The sequence below is a fragment of the Chrysemys picta genome, chromosome 18 (genome assembly GCF_011386835.1).
Source record: "Chrysemys picta bellii isolate R12L10 chromosome 18, ASM1138683v2, whole genome shotgun sequence".
In the NCBI taxonomy this organism is placed as follows: domain Eukaryota; kingdom Metazoa; phylum Chordata; order Testudines; family Emydidae; genus Chrysemys; species Chrysemys picta.
Genome location: NC_088808.1, coordinates 9,004,229 through 9,022,223, shown reverse-complemented (window position 1 = coordinate 9,022,223; position 17,995 = coordinate 9,004,229). Strand labels below are relative to the sequence as shown.

At 44.1% G+C, this 17,995-nt stretch overlaps 1 long non-coding RNA gene across 3 annotated transcripts in view; it reads right to left on the bottom strand.

Annotated features, from left to right (window-relative positions):
* Window positions 1–14,877, bottom strand: part of LOC135976520 (uncharacterized) — a 62,626-nt gene extending 47,749 nt beyond the window's left edge. The window contains exons 1-3 of one of the 3 annotated variants that reach the window (XR_010593710.1): window positions 14,082–14,877; window positions 10,928–11,086; window positions 5,216–5,433 (exon numbers count right to left, since the gene is read on the bottom strand). This is a non-coding gene — a long non-coding RNA (uncharacterized LOC135976520). Of the gene's footprint in view, window positions 1–4,678; window positions 5,434–10,927; window positions 11,087–14,081 lie in introns of those variants that run through there. The other 2 variants (XR_010593709.1, XR_010593711.1) reach the window with 2 other exon arrangements.
* Window positions 14,878–17,995: the final 3,118 nt, after the last annotated feature.

The window sequence follows — 17,995 nt, the reverse complement described above, 5'->3', positions numbered from 1 at the left end:
GTTCCCAAAGAGAGGACACTGCCCGGGGAGGGAGAGCTGAAGGGGAAAAGAGGCAATAAAGCAACTGCTGCTCTCCAGCCACCCAGCTCTGAAAGCAGCACCACCGCAGAAGTAAGGGTGCCAATACCACACCATGCCACCCTTACTTCTGCATTGTTACTGGTGGCCGTGCTGCCTTCAGAGCTGGGCACCCAGCCAACAGCTGCCACTCTCCAGCTGCCCAACTCTGTAAGCAGCACCGCGGCCAACAGCAGCACGGAAGTAAGAATGGAAATACCATACTTCCTGGACATTTGTTCATATTTCAAAAATCCACCCAGACAGAGATTGGAGGACCAACGAAGAGGTTACTTGTATCTGTAACAACCACTCTGTTACCAGTCTCTGAAAAGAAAGCAAGCAGGTCTGTTTAGGCAGTCTGTCTCGCTAGGAAATACACAGTGAAGACAGAGCACTGTGTAGCCTGGGAATACCCCAGTCAGAAGGGAGAGAGACAAGGGTCTCCACCCATAAAGGTAACAGTGTGGGAGCTGGAAGCCAAGAGTGGGTGGCCCTGATGGACCTGTGAGGGGAAATCCAGATGCAGTTGCCCTCCACTGAGACATCCAGAACCTCAGTGTGAGGGCTTGGAAAATAAACATCTGCTAAATAAAGAACCACTCCCCAGAATCCTTGCCCATTTCTAACCCTCCAAAAAACTTCTCAGATTTTGAAATGTGTGATTGGCAGCATGGATCAAAGCTGGAAATGCCAAAATGCTATCAGATGGAGTTTTCTTGTGGTATTTGCTGTCGGCACCAGTTCATGGCTTGCAGCTAACAGAGTTTACTGCTTTTCTGAGAATTTGATTGTTTTGCAGAATCCAGAGTAATATTTGAGGTGGGTCTCCCAGATGTTGAACTTTCTGAGGTTCACCCATCACCATTCTCAGCTGCCTGTGTTCTTGTATTTATCCAGCTGTATTTACTCATTTCTTAACCTCTGGCTATCACATTTTACAATGGTAGGTATCATAGGGGCAAGTATATTCATTATAACTGCAGCCAACAGTTGCATAAAGGGTGTGCTGGTGGAAGCAAAACAGAGATTCAAACTGGGAGTTTCCCACCCGAGCAAGTGCATTGCCAGCAACTCACATGGTGACTCTACGGGGCTATTATTCAAACATCCCAGTGCCTGAGTGGCTTGGAAAGGCTACAACTCGAGCTCAACCCAGAAAAATGTAGGAGATATTGGTATGAAGAGGGAAGCATCAGGATTTTGGATCTCTGCCCACTCTGAGAGCATCTGGCCTCTGCTGGTCACAGCGGCGCACAGTGTCTGTCTTCTTCTGGACTCATCTCTGACCCCCACATAGCAGCTTTTCCCACTCTTAGCTACATAGGAGATTGCTCCCCATTCTTTCAGAAGCAGGATTAGCCACGATGGCCCTTGCCTCTGTCACCTCCAAGCCGGCCTGTACACTCTACTTGGGTTTGTCTGCGAAGGCCATGAGGAATCTCCCATTGATCTAACATACATCAACCCTGTTATTGGGCAGCCTAGACTGACATACATAGCTGCCTCATTCACCGCCTGGCTTCCCATCTAATTCCAGGCCGTGTTCAAGGTCTTGGTACAAATCTTTAAAGCCCTCAGTGTTCTTGAGCCATGCCAGAAAACTCAACTGGTACCTCTAGTCCAATATCTTACCATTTGCTGCCTCTATCAGTGACCTGTGCTGGAAACTTAAGAGGAGAACATTAAATTCTCAGACAGCATCCAGTTATGCAATATTAAATAATAGGATGATACTTCCTCCTGATCTCAGCTAATGATTTCCTTATGCCCTGAATCATGAGGATTAAGAGTCCTTCTTAATTTCATCCTATTTAGTGTAACTGCAGATACTCTTCCCATTCCTGTGTCTCTTCGGGATTACTCACTGAACTACGTGATCTCCTCTGCTCCCCTCCCAAGTCCTTTCTCTCATGTCTCAACAGCCTCCTTTCTGTTGCAAGATGCTTGATGCAAGAACTTTCTCCTCTGCAAGTGGGTTGTTTAGGACTTGAGGGGCACCTGAACATAAAGCAGGAATCTAGATATGATCAGACTGTGGGAAAAGTTTGAATCTGGTGGCAGACATTGCAGCTTCACTGAGTCTAGTGCGATTTTCCTGTGTCTTCTTGCCCCTCCCTCTCTCTTTTTTCAAGACTAAAATAATGGCATATCTTTTGCCCCTGGCCTCTAATTCCTAATGCCCCTTTGCCACTCTGTATGATTGAACTTTCTGCGTTTTGGGGGGAGGTAATTTATATGACATACTGGGCGTTTCGAGGCCGCTGCACAACTGCACTGCCCAAAGGGGAGCTGGGGAAGGCTGGTCTCCCAAGAAGCTCCATTCAGTGAGCAGGCTGCAATATCTCTTAAGGATGTTGCATCAGCTCCCCCCTTCTCAGAGGCCTGTTAGCCCCGGGGCCAGTGCAAAGTGGGGTAGCTTGTCCCTGCCCTTTTCCACCTCTTTTGGGACGCATTGCTCCCCAGAGGGCAGGGGATTTCAACTGCAGCAGATGGCTACTTGCTCCTCCCCATGCAGCCGTGCAAGAAACAGGAACCATCTGGTCCCTTCTGTGATGTCTAAAATCACTTTCTGGATCCTCTTGTTCTGTTTTGTTTTTTTCTCCCCCGGACCGAAAAAAATATGCCTAACTGATGTCACTTTGTGTATCTTTGGCAGCCTCTTGATGTGCCTGCAGTAAACACTAGCTCTGTTCGCGTGCAGTAATTTACTTCTGAAGGACTAACAAGACACATGGGGAAGGCAGGCCAATGCAGACGCAGCACAGCAGATTGTTTAGCTCTTAGCTCTTCCGTGGAGGAACATTTAATAATACAGACTCTGGGCAGCAGAGGGTGGAAAAAAATAAATATTCTCCTTTGCACTTGCTCCCTGAGGTTTATTTAATCCGTCGGGACAGGGTCCAACTCAACCCATCTTCACCCCTGAGGATAGAAAGGTTTTGCCACAAGCCTCTAGCAAGGGCAGTGCAACTATGCACTGGAGCCGACTGGGGACCGTAGTGTGATTGTCTGAGTCCATATCATCACTTGCTTCAAGAGGGGGAAAAAACAATCGGTGCCAGGCCTTTATCTGGTGCAGGTTATTTCCTGATCACATCAAAACTCTGCCCACACTGTGTCCATTCCCGACCCACTCACACAAGATGGGGCATAGGGGCCAGGCGTTATTTCCCTCTACAGGCACCTCGTGTGAGTCACAACTGTGCCTATAGAAAGGAGATCCAGATTCTGGTGTAAATTGCTATAGCTCTGTTGAAGTCAATGCAGCTCTGCCAATGCTCCTAAGCCGAGGATCTGGCCCATAATCATCTTCTCAAAACTTCATTGGACACAAAGGTTGGCTGATGAAGGCCTACTTCCCTGCTGGGCTGGGCTGGGCTGGGAAGGGGCAGTTCCAGAAGCAATGTCTGGCCAACCCCTCTGACCTGTAGGGCAACATTATTCTCTGGGTCAAAAGCACAAATTTTCCCCATGATCCCTGACTTTTCTGAGCTCGGATGAGAATTGTTCTTAACACCGCTGACCAAAGTAGGTTGAAAGAGAATGTGTGGAAGACAGTAACTATTGTTTCTTTGCTTTCTTATGATAATGTAGTAGGTTTTCATTTTCAAAAAAATGTATATTTAGAATCCATTCTCTAGGCGTTGATACTTTGCAGATACATCGCGTGAGGCCTGCACAGCTTTGATGTACTTGTCCCTTTCAGAAGACAAGCTCATAAATACCTTTTTTCCCCCTAAATAAAGGAAAGGACTTGGGGATCCTGTCAGGTAGTTTACATCCCAATTTTAGGGTTTCCTGGGGGCAGGGAGGTGAGGGAGAGATAGCTTCACAAATGTTAATATGACTAGAAACATTTTCATTGTTTAGACCGGGGTAAGCAACCTATGGCACACGCGCCAAAGGCGGCACGTGAGCTGATTTTCAGTGGCACTCACACTGCCCGGGTCCTGGCCACCGGTCTGGGGGGCTCTGCATTTTAATTTACTTTTAAATGAAGCTTCTTAAACATTTTAAAAACCTTATTTACTTTACATACAACAATAGTTTAGTTATATATTATAGACTTATAGAAAGAGACCTTCTAAAAAAGTTAAAATATATTATTGGCACGCGAAACCTTAAATGAGAGTGAATAACTGAAGACTCGGCACACCACTTCTGAAAGGTTGCCAACCCCTGGTTTAGACCCAGGTCCTCAGCCCTTGCTCTGTCCCTAATGTGTTGCTTCCCTAATGCCCTGGGCACAGAAGCCTGACCAAAAAGGGTAACTGGAGATTCCCTTTGCTTAGGGGAATCCCCTGGTGATATAGTCATTATTGCCCTTTGTGTCTCCTCTCAAGCCCGGCTGCGTGTCATGTGTCGCAAACTCCTTAGAGAGAGTAGCAGAGGCTGAAGGAGGGAAGAGTTTGAAGGAGGTAGCAGAAGCCAGTCTGTGTGCACATGGCTGGAATACTAACATATCAGTAAATAATTCTACTAATGAAGAGCCAGTTTGGTTTTAAAATCATGGCACTCCTTCCCCAAAGCCCCCACCCCTGCTCTACCCCGCCTGCCTCTTCCCACCCCTGCTCTGCCCCAGCCCCACCCCCACTCCACCCCTTCCCCTGAGCTACGTCCCGTGGGACTGCAGTAGGGGTCGGGCACACCCTGCACTCACCAGGCGGCGGGAAATGGAGCGACCCAGCCCCAGCCCGCTCTGCTCCGCTGGCTCCCAGTCACGCCGCTGGTAAGTGCTGGGGGGTGGTCCCCTCCTACCCCCCAAGTCCCAAAGCTGGGAGCCAGGGGAGCAGAGCGGAGCGGGCTGGGGCCGGGTCACTCCACTTCCCGCCACTCCGAGTGTGAGGTCGGGCCCGCCCAACAATCACTAGACAGCAGGAAGTGGAGCGACCTGGCCCCAACCCACTCCGCTCCACCGACTCATGCTGGGGGGCAGTTTCCCTCTGCCCCCCAAGCCTGATCCTGCCCCCCACAGACCTTGGGCATCACCCTTCCACTTTTAAAGGTGGGGGGCCATGGCCCCCTCGTTCCAGCACCCTGATAAGTACCACAAAAAAACACAAAGAAAGGCAGAAAGAAAAATGCCCAGTCTATGGGTAGCAGGGCCAGGGTTGTGGGAAACAGAAGCACTTTGTGTCCCCATGCTGCAGCTTACCCCAGGAAGGAAAATGGAGCAGCACATGCAGTAACTGAGGACATCCAATGAAGACGAGGACATTGGCAGGATGACTGTAGCAGACCCAACAACTGTCAATATACACATGCTGCAGAAGAAGGTTGCCAGTCATTCAAAGGCCGCATTTGCAGGTATGCTATTAGATCAATAACCAGCTTGATTCCCACTGGACTGTGGAGCCTGTCGCAGTGTAACCCCTGTAACAATGACAAACAGCAATATTAGACTGGAGAAATATGAAGAAGGAATTGGCAGATCCTCAAAGATTACATTACATTCATCACGACACCTCTCGAAGCTGACCCAGAGTAGATCCGTAGCCTAGTAGTGGCAAGAACATGGAAGATCTGCGCTGACCCCAAATCACTGAACAGCTCATTGAAAAGAAGTCACTAGCCACTACCAACAACTGAGGGCACACTAAGCAATATATTCGAAAGTGTTCGCTGTGTCCATAATGGGTTCTAGCCTATTGAACTAGATGAGCCATTCAGCCACAAGAAAAACATTGAAGGAAAGAAGTAACAACCTACATGGAACTTGGAGCCCAGGTTGCAGGAAGGAAACATTTGGAGCAGGCACAGGAAACCAGAGTGTATGCCCTTGACTGGATTTCTAGCTGTACCTGCAACATCTCTGCAAAGAGGTCTCTTAATAAAGAGTTAGAGTAATTTCACAGGCATGGAGTTCTTATGTGCTATTATCTAGCAAGTGGTACATGAAACATCAGAAGTGGAAAGTTCTGAGTTGGAGGTGGGACTGGAGCATGTTCTTGGTTTCCCCAGCACCACTACCCAGCATCCTGGGGAGAAGGGAGTTGATGCGCCAAAAGTAGGATTTGCTCTCTGGAGACCCTTGGAGCACTAGAACAGTTCCCAAGGGCTTGATTTACTACCAGAATAAATCAGAGGCTGCTCTAATTTATGCTGGAACATAAACCAACCCTGGTTGCCCTCAAGGTTGGAGAACTGCTGAATGTCATGTTTGCCCCCGTCCCCTTCAGCACACACTCCAAGGGTAGCTTGGCTGGACCTGAAGATCTGTGCCTTCTTTTACATTTAATTGAAAATGGTCTTGCTGGGGTTTCAGTATTCCCCGGCCGTGTTTGCACTCTCTGACTGCAAACTGGAAACTGAATAGAAAGGCAAATGAAACTGGTGGGTCTGCTTCCTTTCTCCAAGAGAAGTGAAATGCCAAAACAGCACAAAGGATGAAAACTCAGTCCATTTTACTCTTCAAACTGTTTCAATCAGATTCATCTTGGGGATTCCTAGTGACACAGAAAAGGAAACTAATTCTGTCATTTTCACAACCTACTGTAGAACCTCCGCAACTGCTCATTCAGAGAAATGCCCTGTGCAATCAAATAGAAGCACCAATCTTTTGCTTAATTTCTTTTTCTTTCTTCCACCCCTGTTCTTTTGTTCCTTTTTCATTTTTTGTCATATGACTCTCACATAGGAAGGAATCTGATCTAGTGGTTAGAACATGAGACTGAAAGTCTAGAGAACTGTATTCTTTCGACAGCTCTGAAACCAACTTGTTGTGTGACCGAAGGCAAGTCACCTTGACGCTAAATCCTGCAAATGTAACTCATTGATGAGTTAGTGTTACAAGTCATGCGCTGCACCATCCACAAAGAAAATGAATCTGTTATAGTCCCACCTACAGAGGACTGATTCTTTAGCTCAAATTGTAGCAGTTCCTGCTTTTAGTTCTTGAAGTTCCCCATTCAATCCCTGGTGTGTTGACCAAGGTGGCAGCCATCAAACATTTATTCATTTGAGTTGTTTGTACTTAAGCAAATATTCCCATTTATTCCACTTGAACTACTCATGTTAGTCGTCTGTTAGTCTTAAAGGTGCCACAGGACTCTCTGTTGCTTTTCATGAGAATAAGGGTTTGAAGGCATGGATCTTCGGGGACCTGTTACACTCTACTTTTGAAAGATGGTGATAATACTCACCTACCTCACCGGGATATTAGGATGCTTATTCCATTCACATTTGTAAAACACTTTTAGAAGCTCAGATGGCGTCAATAGAAGAAGATCTGTGTGTAAACTTGAAAGTTCATCTCTCATCAACAGAAATTGGTCCAACAAAAGTAGGGTCACCAGACAGCAAGTGTGAAAAATCGGGATGGGGGTTGGGGGTAATAGCAGCTTATATAAGAAAAAGCTCCAAATATCGGGACTGTCCCTATAAAATTGGGACATCTGGCCACCCTAAATAAAAGATATTACCTCAGCCACCCTGTCTTACATATTCATTGCACAGATATTCAAAGTACTATTCTTGTTATTATTACACTTAGAAATATGTTAATTTCCCTCTTTCTTGATTATATTGTGGTAGCATCTAGAATCCCCCATCTGAGACCAGGGTGCCATTATGCTGGATGCTTTATGTCATTTATAATTTATATCATTTATACTGACTCCCTAGATCAGTGGTTTTCAAGCTGAGGTACATGTAACCCTAGGGGTATGTGAGCTCTTGTCAGAAAGTACATGAGAAAAATCCTGTAGTGGCAAACAGCGCATTTTATTTAGTAAGACTTGCAATCTAATCAATGTTTAATCTCCTTTTAATTAAAATGACAGCCGCCTTAGTGTACATTTCATTTCTGCTGTGCAAGGTTAACACTATAAACACGTATAAACGCTACAAGTGTGAGGCCAATTAGGGCTCATTAGCGAGGTTAACGCTAATGAGGTCTAATTCGCCTCATTCTTACAAGCCGCTATTGACATCTGGTGTCAGAGTTAAGAGTTTTTAGGCTTCAGTTCAGTGGAAAAATATGGCTCGCTGGCTCAAGACTTGGACATTAGCAAAGGGTGGAACAAATAGAGATCAGCAGGAGGCCAGTGCAATCACATTTTCAGCTCATTCAACTACTGCTGGTCACTGTAGGGGCGCGAACGCAGAGGAGGCCATGCCTGATTTACAAGTTCAATCTGGGAAGCATGCAACAGAGCAGGACAAAGAATGGGGGCGGGGGAAGCAAGTCTGATGAAAGTTACAGTGAACTTGGATTTATATGGAATGGGGAGACTGGATATCAGAGATTGATCAAACCACACAGTCTTAACTCATCCCTTTTTTGCTGGCATCTAGAGACTAAATGTAACCCCCAAGGAGATGACCTAGATTCCTGGGGCTTTGTCTGCTGGCAGCTCAGGAAGGGGAACACTGTCCCTGGTACGGAGGGGGAGTCAAGGCAGACTCCGAGTTTGCCCGGCAACCAATAGGTAGTAAGAGGCCCTCCTAAGGAGTTCAGGAAAGGGGAGAAGCCATTTTTGAGTCCGTCTGGAGCCAGCCCGGGCAAGGGCAGGACTGGCTGTGTGGGGAGCTGGGGAGTCCCAGGCCTGCAGGCAGGGTTCCCCCTGAGAACTGGCCTCTAGGGACCTGAAAGCCAGATCCCTCAGCTGGGCTTTTCCCTCTCCACTGATGATTCCCAGTTTGTAGAGTTTTGCTGGGAAACTTCCCCAGCCAGGCTGAGTTTTCCCTCCAGCTCCCTAAGTGAGTCCAGTCACCACATGGTCAGCTCTGCTCTGACTGCTAGTCTAGGGCTGCTGCCTCCTGTGTGTGTGTCTGGACGCTGGGCTAGGAGACTACAGTTTGGATGTTAGTGTAGTTGTGTAATCTGCACCTTGAGCCCTACACCACTTTGTGGTGAGGGGAAATCCTGGGACTGAAGCAGCCTGACCCGTGCCTGAAGAGGATCCCGGCCGGCAGAGATCAGCCCCTCTGCAGTGATTGAGGAGTCCAGAGTCAGCTCTGAACCTGAGGATCATTCATGGAGTTTGTGAGTGCACCATCTTTTAGTTAGTCAGTCAGGAAACTTGTTTTGGGGACCCCCTACTCCCTGAACTGTGTCCTCAAGCCAGAGAGTGAGGGTTTGGGGATTTTATAACCAGCTGCATATTAAATCTGTGGAGGGACTTACCACCTCCTCCCACTTGCGAGTCCTTTAGGTTGTACTGAACCCAGTCAGCCGCACTGCTAAACCACTGCAGAGAAGATATCGTGGTCATAGGTCATGAAGGGCCCCAACAAAGTACACGTACCAACAGGACACTAATCTTACATTTCATACATCAGGTCCCATGACTGGGGAAAGTCACGGGTATTATTAGCGTGGGCACCAGTGACCCTAAGAATAGTGTTTTACCCTGTTATTTTAAATTTGTCTCCTGTTTAATATAATTACTGTGTTGAATACATTGTATGTATTTGTGTTATTTCTTGGGAGTCTCCAACTAGCTGGCAAGTAAGTGGGGGTTACCCCGAGGTTAGAATTTTCCTCCCAAGCTGCCCTGGTGACCCTGATAGGAAGGAGCGAGGGGGGTGGAGGCACTGCCAAATAAATTCATAGGAAAAAATAAAGAAGATACACCCTGCTGAGTGGGTGGCAGGATCCAGAAGAACCCAGACCTGTCCCTCAAAACCTGTAAGCAGATTGGCATTAAAGAAGGTAACCGGGTGGAGAGGGGGCGCTACATAAACAAAATCAATTTAAAGACAAACCAACTCAGTTTTTCAATGGCTCCGTGGAAAAGCAGGAAAAACTTCATACCGTACTCTTCTCCGATAACACTGTGTCACAGTGCAGTGCTGATATGGCTGAAAATGGTCTCTCTTTCACATTAGAAACAGTGACTATCATTCTCTGCAACTAGACAAGTCCACAGATTTAGCTAGCCTAGCTAATCTTTTGGTTTATGTTAGTTATATGTATGAAAGCCCCTGCCTACCCGAACAACAGAAGAAGGGATTTTTTTACTGCTTGATAACTTCCTGAGTGAGAATGGAATTGACTGGTCCCACTGTGTAGGGATTTGCACTGATGGGGCAAACTCAGAGACGGGAAAGCACAGTGGAGTTGTAGTTTGTATCCAGGCTGTAGCAAGAGAAGCCACATCGGTGCACTGCAGACTCCACAAAGAGGTCCTTGCTTCCCCAAAAATGCCTGAATACTTAACGTCAGTGTTATCTAATGCAGTCAAAATGGTTAACTTTGCTAAGGCTCAGCCTCTAAATTTGAGAATTTTTGCTACCGTGTGATGAAATGGGAAGTGACCATTTGATGCTACTAATGCACACTGAGGTTCACTGCTTGTTGCGTGGCAAAGTGCTGACATGACTCTGAGCTGTGCAGCGAGCTTTACGTTTTTTTTTTTTACCAACCACTCCCCTTTGCACTGTCCTCTTGCTTGGAAGATGCTGCCCGGCTTCAGTGATTAGCCTACTTGGCAGACATTTTTTCTTGCCTCAACGAGCTCAATTTAGGCCTTCAGGGCTTAAACATCACTATTTTCAAAACACAAAACAAAACTGAATCCATGATTAAGAAACTACTATTTTGGGCTAGCTGCTTAAAGAGAAATGTGATTGACTGCTTTCTAATACTGCAAAAAGGTCTCACAACAAATGGCAATATGCAGTGATGGGAGTGTGAAAGCTGACATTATGGAGCACTTGCAACAACTTAGCCAGCAACTTAGAAAATATTTCCCCTACATAGACAATGCAAATGCCTGCATAGACAACACAATCTCTCCCAATCCCTCATCTGTCAGTGCATGTGCAGGAGAAACGTTTAGATCTCTCTTCTGACAGTGGGCTTAAATAAGAGTTAACACGCAAACCTTCGGCAGATTTTCGGGCACAAAGGATGGAAGATTACCTGAACCTGTCACAATGGGCGGTCAAGTTCCTGATGCCCTTCTCCACAACGTACCATTGTGAGATTGGATCCTCTGCTCTCACGGTGATCAAGACCAATTACCGTCAGAGATTAAAGGCCGAAAGTGATTCACGAGGGAAGTTCTCTCTCCAATGCTCCCTGCCGTCAGTGATTTGTGTGATAAAAAGCAGAGACATCCATCATACTGATAGGTAAGCATTTTATTATTATTATTTTTAATTAATATCAACAAGTACTGTATGTTAGCAAGAATTTTAAAATGCCAACGCTATATATTCTTATCACCCAAGTCAGCTGTAGGAATGCATAGATAGTGAACTTTTCTTTGCCTCCTTTCCTGTATTGTTTTATTATCAACAAAAATACATGACTGGCATTTTTTAATGCTTAGTCACAAACAGGCTCTCACGGGTTATGTTCGTTCTGAGTGCCTGAGACCAGAACAGAGGCTTCTTTCATTTTAATTAATTACAATAAAATGACAAAAACAACAAGCACCTTAAAGACTAACATTTATTTAGGCATAAGCTTTTGTGGGTAAAAAACCTCACTTCTTCAGATGCATGGAGTGAAAGTTACAGATGCAGGCATTATATAATGACACATGAAGAGAAGGGAGTACCTGACAAGTGGAGAACCAGTGTTGGAAGGGCCAATTCAATCAGGGTGGATGTAGTTCACTCCCAATAATAGATAAGGAGGTGTCAATTCCAGGAGAGGAAAAGCTGCTTCTGTAATGATCCAGCCACTCCCAGTCCCTATTCAAGCCCAAATTAATGGTGTTAAATTTGCAAATGAATTTTAGTTCTGCTGTTTCTCTTTGAAGTCTGTTTCTGAAGGTTTTTTGTTCAAGAACTATTCTTGTTCTATCCACTTGTCAGGTACTCCCTTCTCTTCATGTGTCATTAGATAATGCCGGCATCTGTAACTTTAACTCCATGCATCTGAAGAAGTGGGCTTTTTACCCACAAAAGCTTATGCCCAAATAAATTGGTTAGTCTTTAAGGTGCCACCGGACTCCTTGTTGTTTTTGTGGATACAGACTAACACCGCTACCCCCTGAAACTTAATAAAATAACCTTGACAATTTAATATTTACAACAGCTAGTAACTTGATCAATCAGACCTTCAGAGAGAGAGCACCAATCACAACACATCATTTGTGTTGTTCTAGCCAGTCCTTCAGCCACCCACTGGCCAGGCTCTCAGTGGCACTGGACACCCAATTGGCATAGCACACTGCAGCCTAGAACTCTTGAGCTCAAGTGATCCACCAACCTCAGCCTCCTATGTAGCTAGAACTACAGGTTCACACCACCACACCGGACAAGAAACTTGTTTGAGGTGCTATTTTTCATCCAAAGCAAAAGTATATATAATAAAATTGTTCATTACAATAAATTATAATAATTAATTAATAATAATATTATCCAGAACAACATACTCCAGGCCTTGTGCATTGTGTTATCCCTTACAGACCTTTATTTTTTTTTTCAGTTTTCATAGGTATATTATGACCCTATCTCAGATGGAGGTACGCAGTAGACTACATTATTTGGAAAGGGGTACCCAGCGTAAAAAGTTCGAAAACCACTCCCCTCCCACCTTTTTTCTAATCCTGTTTTCTTCTTTTACTTTTCTGCTGTAACAACTCATTCAACCCACCCATAGAGGTTTCTTTTCCTCTTTCTTCAATTCCCAAGGCCCTGATCGTGCAGTGAGAGGGAAGCAGACAGACTCTGTGGATTTCTCAGTGCAGAATTAGGACCTAAATGATGTATTCTGTACAAAGTAGGATTTTTAGTTTTCACCAGTATAAAGGGCAGCACAGGATTACCTGTAAGAGAGCGAATTATAATCTTTACTTCCCCAAATAGCTACTGAGTAGAGCTGGCTGAAATTTTATTGCCAGAATTTTTTTCATTGAAAAATGGGTTCTGATTACAATTTTTTCAAGGGCAAATTTGAACTATTTTGTTTTTTCAATGAAATTTTGATGCAAAAATGTATTTGAACACTTCCACTTTCCCTGAACAATCCCACCTTCCCGCACTCTTTAAACCTTCCTCCACACATTTTTTTTTTCCTACTGGGAAAAAGGAGAATAAAAAAGTCAATGAAAATGTTGGGTTTTTTTCCTCCTACTTTCTTTCACTTTTTTAACTTTTTTTTCCAGTGGGGAGGGTGGGGGGGGGGGAAACAAACAGAAAAAAAAACTTTATAAAAAAAAATAGGAAAAAGTGGATTTTTTCCTACCGAAATGAGAGGGATAATCTTGAAAAAATGGTCTCCAATATATTTTTTGAGAAAAAAAGATAAATTGTGAAAAAGTGAAAATACAATGGAAAATCTTTTGGTATACATACATATTATAGGTATCAATTTGGCTAACATGAACTAGAAAATTGGTCGATATAACCATTCAGGGTTTCTGAATCAAATCACACAACCACCATAGAAAATAACACATTCAATTATTGCCATAGGAAGGTGACTTTGTTTAGATTTTTGACTGAGTCCCACAGAATAGGGCTTCACTTGTGATAGTTGGTGATCAACTCCTGTGTTGCTAACACAACAGAGGAAAAATAATCCAAAGGCAGATCACAAGATAATTTGGTCAGATACTTATATGCCAGTTCACCAATGTCTCCTACACAACAGATCATTAGTAGTCAACCCTTGTTACCTATTTCCCAGTGAATTATATTAGCCCCAGGATCTGACGGACTTTCCTAACTATCCCACAAAACTCCAACATTTATGACAGACTAAGTGCACCTGGAACCTGAAAAGCAGTATGAAACCATAAATTACACACAAGTACAGTTCTACAATCTTAGAATATCAGGGTTAGAAGGGACCTCAGGAGGTGATCTAGTCCAACCCCCTGCTCAGAACAGGGCTAATCCCCAAACAGATTTTTGCCCTAAATCCCTCTCTTAAGGATTGAGCTCACAATCCTGGGTTTAGTAAACCAATGCTCAAACCACTGAGCTATCCCTCTTAGCTAACAAAAGTAACTTGTTCAGTTTTAAAGTTACTTTACAACAATCTTGACTGGCACCTGTTACAAAACAAAGACACACATGAAGTTTGTGACAATCTCCACAGTAGACACACAAGCACTTACATTTCCTTGCTAATTAGGTACTCAGTTTCAGGAACTAATCAATTCGCTGATATGGGTTATCACCTGAGAGGAAGTCTGTGTGTTGTTTATCATGAGATCTTGTTCATCCATCAGCTTTCAGCTCAGTTATCATTCAGAGCAGGAGCTGACACTGCAAAAACCGGTGGAGTGAAGGACAGACACAACTATAGTCTTTTCCCAGTGTGCTAATGGGCAACCCAAATTGCTGGAAAATAAAAAGAGACATTTGAAAGTTCCTATCCAAGATAAATATTGTAAGTGTCACCAGGAGGACTCAAAGGTGGCTGGCCGAGGACCTCAGTCTTCTCTCTTCCAGGTGTCTTCAGCTTTGAGAAAGCAATATGCTGAAGGAGATGGACCATTTTATCCAATTTCTGCTGGGTGATCCAACTTGGCTCCTCTTCTTGACGGTGCTGGCTTGGACAAATCAGATGGTGACCTATACTTCTGAAGATTCAAAAAGTCCAACCAAAAGGAGAGTTGTCCTCTCTCACCATCCCATCAGGGAATGAGACATCAGTTTTTGAGTTCTTGTAAGTTATGCTTGCTCAATTTTCAGTTTCTCCATCAACACTCCGCTAGCTGCTGAAATATCCAGTTTAAAGTTAATATAATTTATACAAAGTTCCTCCATATTCTTCACTGTTTTTAAACTTGTTTCGACAGTTCATTATACAATGCAGAGTCCCTTCAAGAACTGTTGTGCTCCAACAAGCCAGAACAGCTGAAGCGATTCTCCTTGTTTAAATTGCAATGGGTTGGACCTTGGTAGGGATGGCTTGCCAATTTTGGTTGGACATATTCCTGGAAGTTTCATCACATGACATAATCTTTAATTAAAGATTAATCTTTAATTCCTGAAGACTCCAGGACAATCCTGGAGGGTTGCCAACCCTGACTTGGCTGAGTTTGTGGATTATTAACCAAACAATTACATTTCTAATTATTTTACTCTATGGTCAATTGTCCATATAAACACACTATTTGGTTTCAATTCCTTTTATTTAGTACCCCGTTCAGCACAGGTGTATTCCACTAACTTGATAGCATAAGCATGCTTGACTGCAAACATTAGCCTTACTTCTTCACTTTATCACTTAACCTAAAAGAAATCAGTATGAATGCAACCCCTTTCTTTCCTAACAGGACTGTTCATAAGGAAAACCCTCTCTTGAAAGTTTGTATATTTTGCCCAAAGCTGTACCACTTACAATTGACTTCCCTTTCATATGCATTTGAATTATAATATTGGATTCCATCATGTTCCCTATTTTACTACTGTATCTGGAACATCATATAACATTAATGTTTGATATTAATTTATCAGGACTTTTAATTCATTTACTTTTTGACAGCCAGCGATAAAGGGGAAGTCGCTTTCATTACACCAGCGGTACGCTCTTGCAAAAGGCTGAAGCAACTCTGAGCTTCCTTTTGCAGAAATGTACCCATTAGATCTCGGATTTTTATTCTTTTAGCCCTCCATTCTATCTTTTCTACAAGGCTGGGTAATTCTTAAATAGTAATAACTGATCATTTCCAAGCCCCAGTTACTACACAATATAGCACTACAGTTGAGAATTTCAATGCACTAAACTCACACAGAGCAATATTTAAAAGGAGAGCTTCTGATTTGTCACTGTTTTCTGCCTCCTTGCGAGGGCTTCATCTAGAAGGGGTGAGCACGGAGTTCAGTGGGAACTACAGGTATACAGCTCTTATCAGGATCAGGCCCTTGCTGAAGCTGCTAATCTGCAGTCTTCCTTCGCCTCTCCTCTGATTGATTGTTTCTAAATCATGCAGGGACGCATGCAGTGGGAGGGAGGGTAGCAGCAGCAGCCTCGCTCTGTATTTGCATACAGAAATCAGGCACAGCAGCAATCCCATTATTTAAGGATGTGCTGACAAGTCATGCCAATGTAAGGAGGAAGGCTGGGCACACATGATCTACTGTCCCAAAGTAAGATACAGCATGTGCAATTCCTTCAATAGTCCAGAAAATCTGGAGAGGGATTGTGGCTCCCAAGCACTTCCTGGATCTCCCTGAAGGGCAATGCCCCCCTGCTTCCAGGTGGGACTGTTTAAATCACACCATATGGCCTGATGTTATTTTATTAATTTTATTGGAGTTATAAGCTGGGATCCTGATCTGCTCCCACTGAGATCAATCACGAAACTCCTGTTGGCCCAGGACTGGGCCCCTAGCCCTTTTTTCAGCTGACATCACCATATCAGCCGACCAATAAACTTAAGATGCCCCTAAAGCATGCAGTGTGTAGCAGAGACACTACCCTTCTCCTTTCCCTTCCTAACCAGTGACAACAGGTGCCCGGGAATTTGCACTGAAAAGAACCCCTCAAACACAGAAACTGGCCCAACATTTTTCCAACCTGCAAAGAAGTTTGGTTTCACCTCAGAAACAGGCAGGAATCCAAATCAGCTCTTGTTTTGGGCCGGATCCTGGGAGTGGTTGCCTGAGCACCTCCAGATGGGCACAACTCACCCTGCACACTCCCACCAAAGTTAGGAATCACTCAGCATTTCTCAGGATCAAGCCCTTTCTCAGAGTCGCTTTACCTGTCCCTAAACAATCAAAAGATACTTGCCCCCCTCCTTCCTAGAGTTGCATGATGTGACTATCCTCAATTAAATTAGTGACAGGTTTCAGAGTAGCAGTCGTGTTAGTCTGTATCCACAAAAAGAACAGGAGTACTTGTGGCACCTTAGAGACTAACAAACTTATTTGAGCATAAGCTTTCGTGGGCTACAGCCCACTTCATCAGGTGCATAGAATGGAACATATAGTAAGAAGATATATATACATACAGAACATGAAAAGGTGGAAGTTGCCATATCGACTCTAAGAAGCTGATTAATTAAGATGAGCTATTATCAGCAGGAGAAAAAAAAACTTTTGTAGTGATAATGAAGATGGCCCATTCCAGACACTTGACAAGAAGGTACGAGGATACTTAACATGGGGAAATAAATTCAATTTGTGTAATGACCCAGCCACTCCCTTTGCCATGTACATTGGCCAAACCGGACAGTCTCTACGCAAAAGAATAAATGACCACTAATCTGACATCAGGAATCATAACATTCAAAAACCAGGAGAACACTTCAACCTCTCTGGTCACTCAGTAACAGATTTAAAGGTAGCAATTTTGCAAGAGAAAAGCTTCAAAAACAGACTCCAATGAGAAACTGCTGAACTAGAATTAATTTGCAAACTAGATACCATTAACTTGGGCTTGAATAGAGACAGGGAGCAGCTGGGTCATTACACAAATTGAATCCATTTCCCCATGTTAAGTATCCTCACACCTTCTTGTCAACTGTCCGGAATGGGCCATCTTGATTATCACTACAAAAGGTTTTTTGTCCTCCTGCTGATAATAGCGCATCTTAATTAATTAGCCTCTTCGAGTTGGTAGGGCAACTTCCACCTTTTCATGTTCTCTGTATGTAAAAATATCTCCTTACTATATGTTCCATTCTATGCACCTGATGAAGTGGGTTGTAGCCCATGAAAGCTTCTGCTCAAATAAATTTGTTAGTCTTTAAGGTACCACAAGTACTCCTGTTCTTTTTAATGAAATTTGTATACTCTAATTTTTGAGTACAGTATATTATTTCTGTGCTGATCTCTCTCATCTCTCACTTTCACTCCCATTGGTTTCATGTTCCCTTTTGCTGGGTGGAAAAGCTTTTAATCTGATCCATTTTAAATTTATCCTGGTTCCACCCCCTGGGACTTTCCTAACTTCCTTCTGTAAAGGGAGGAAAAACTGACACAAGCATAGTACGTGCACCTCTCCAAGCTTAGCAAAAGTGGTGCTCTGTCTGTCTCCCTGAACTGGGTTTCTATGTAGGCGGTGCATTCCATGGGA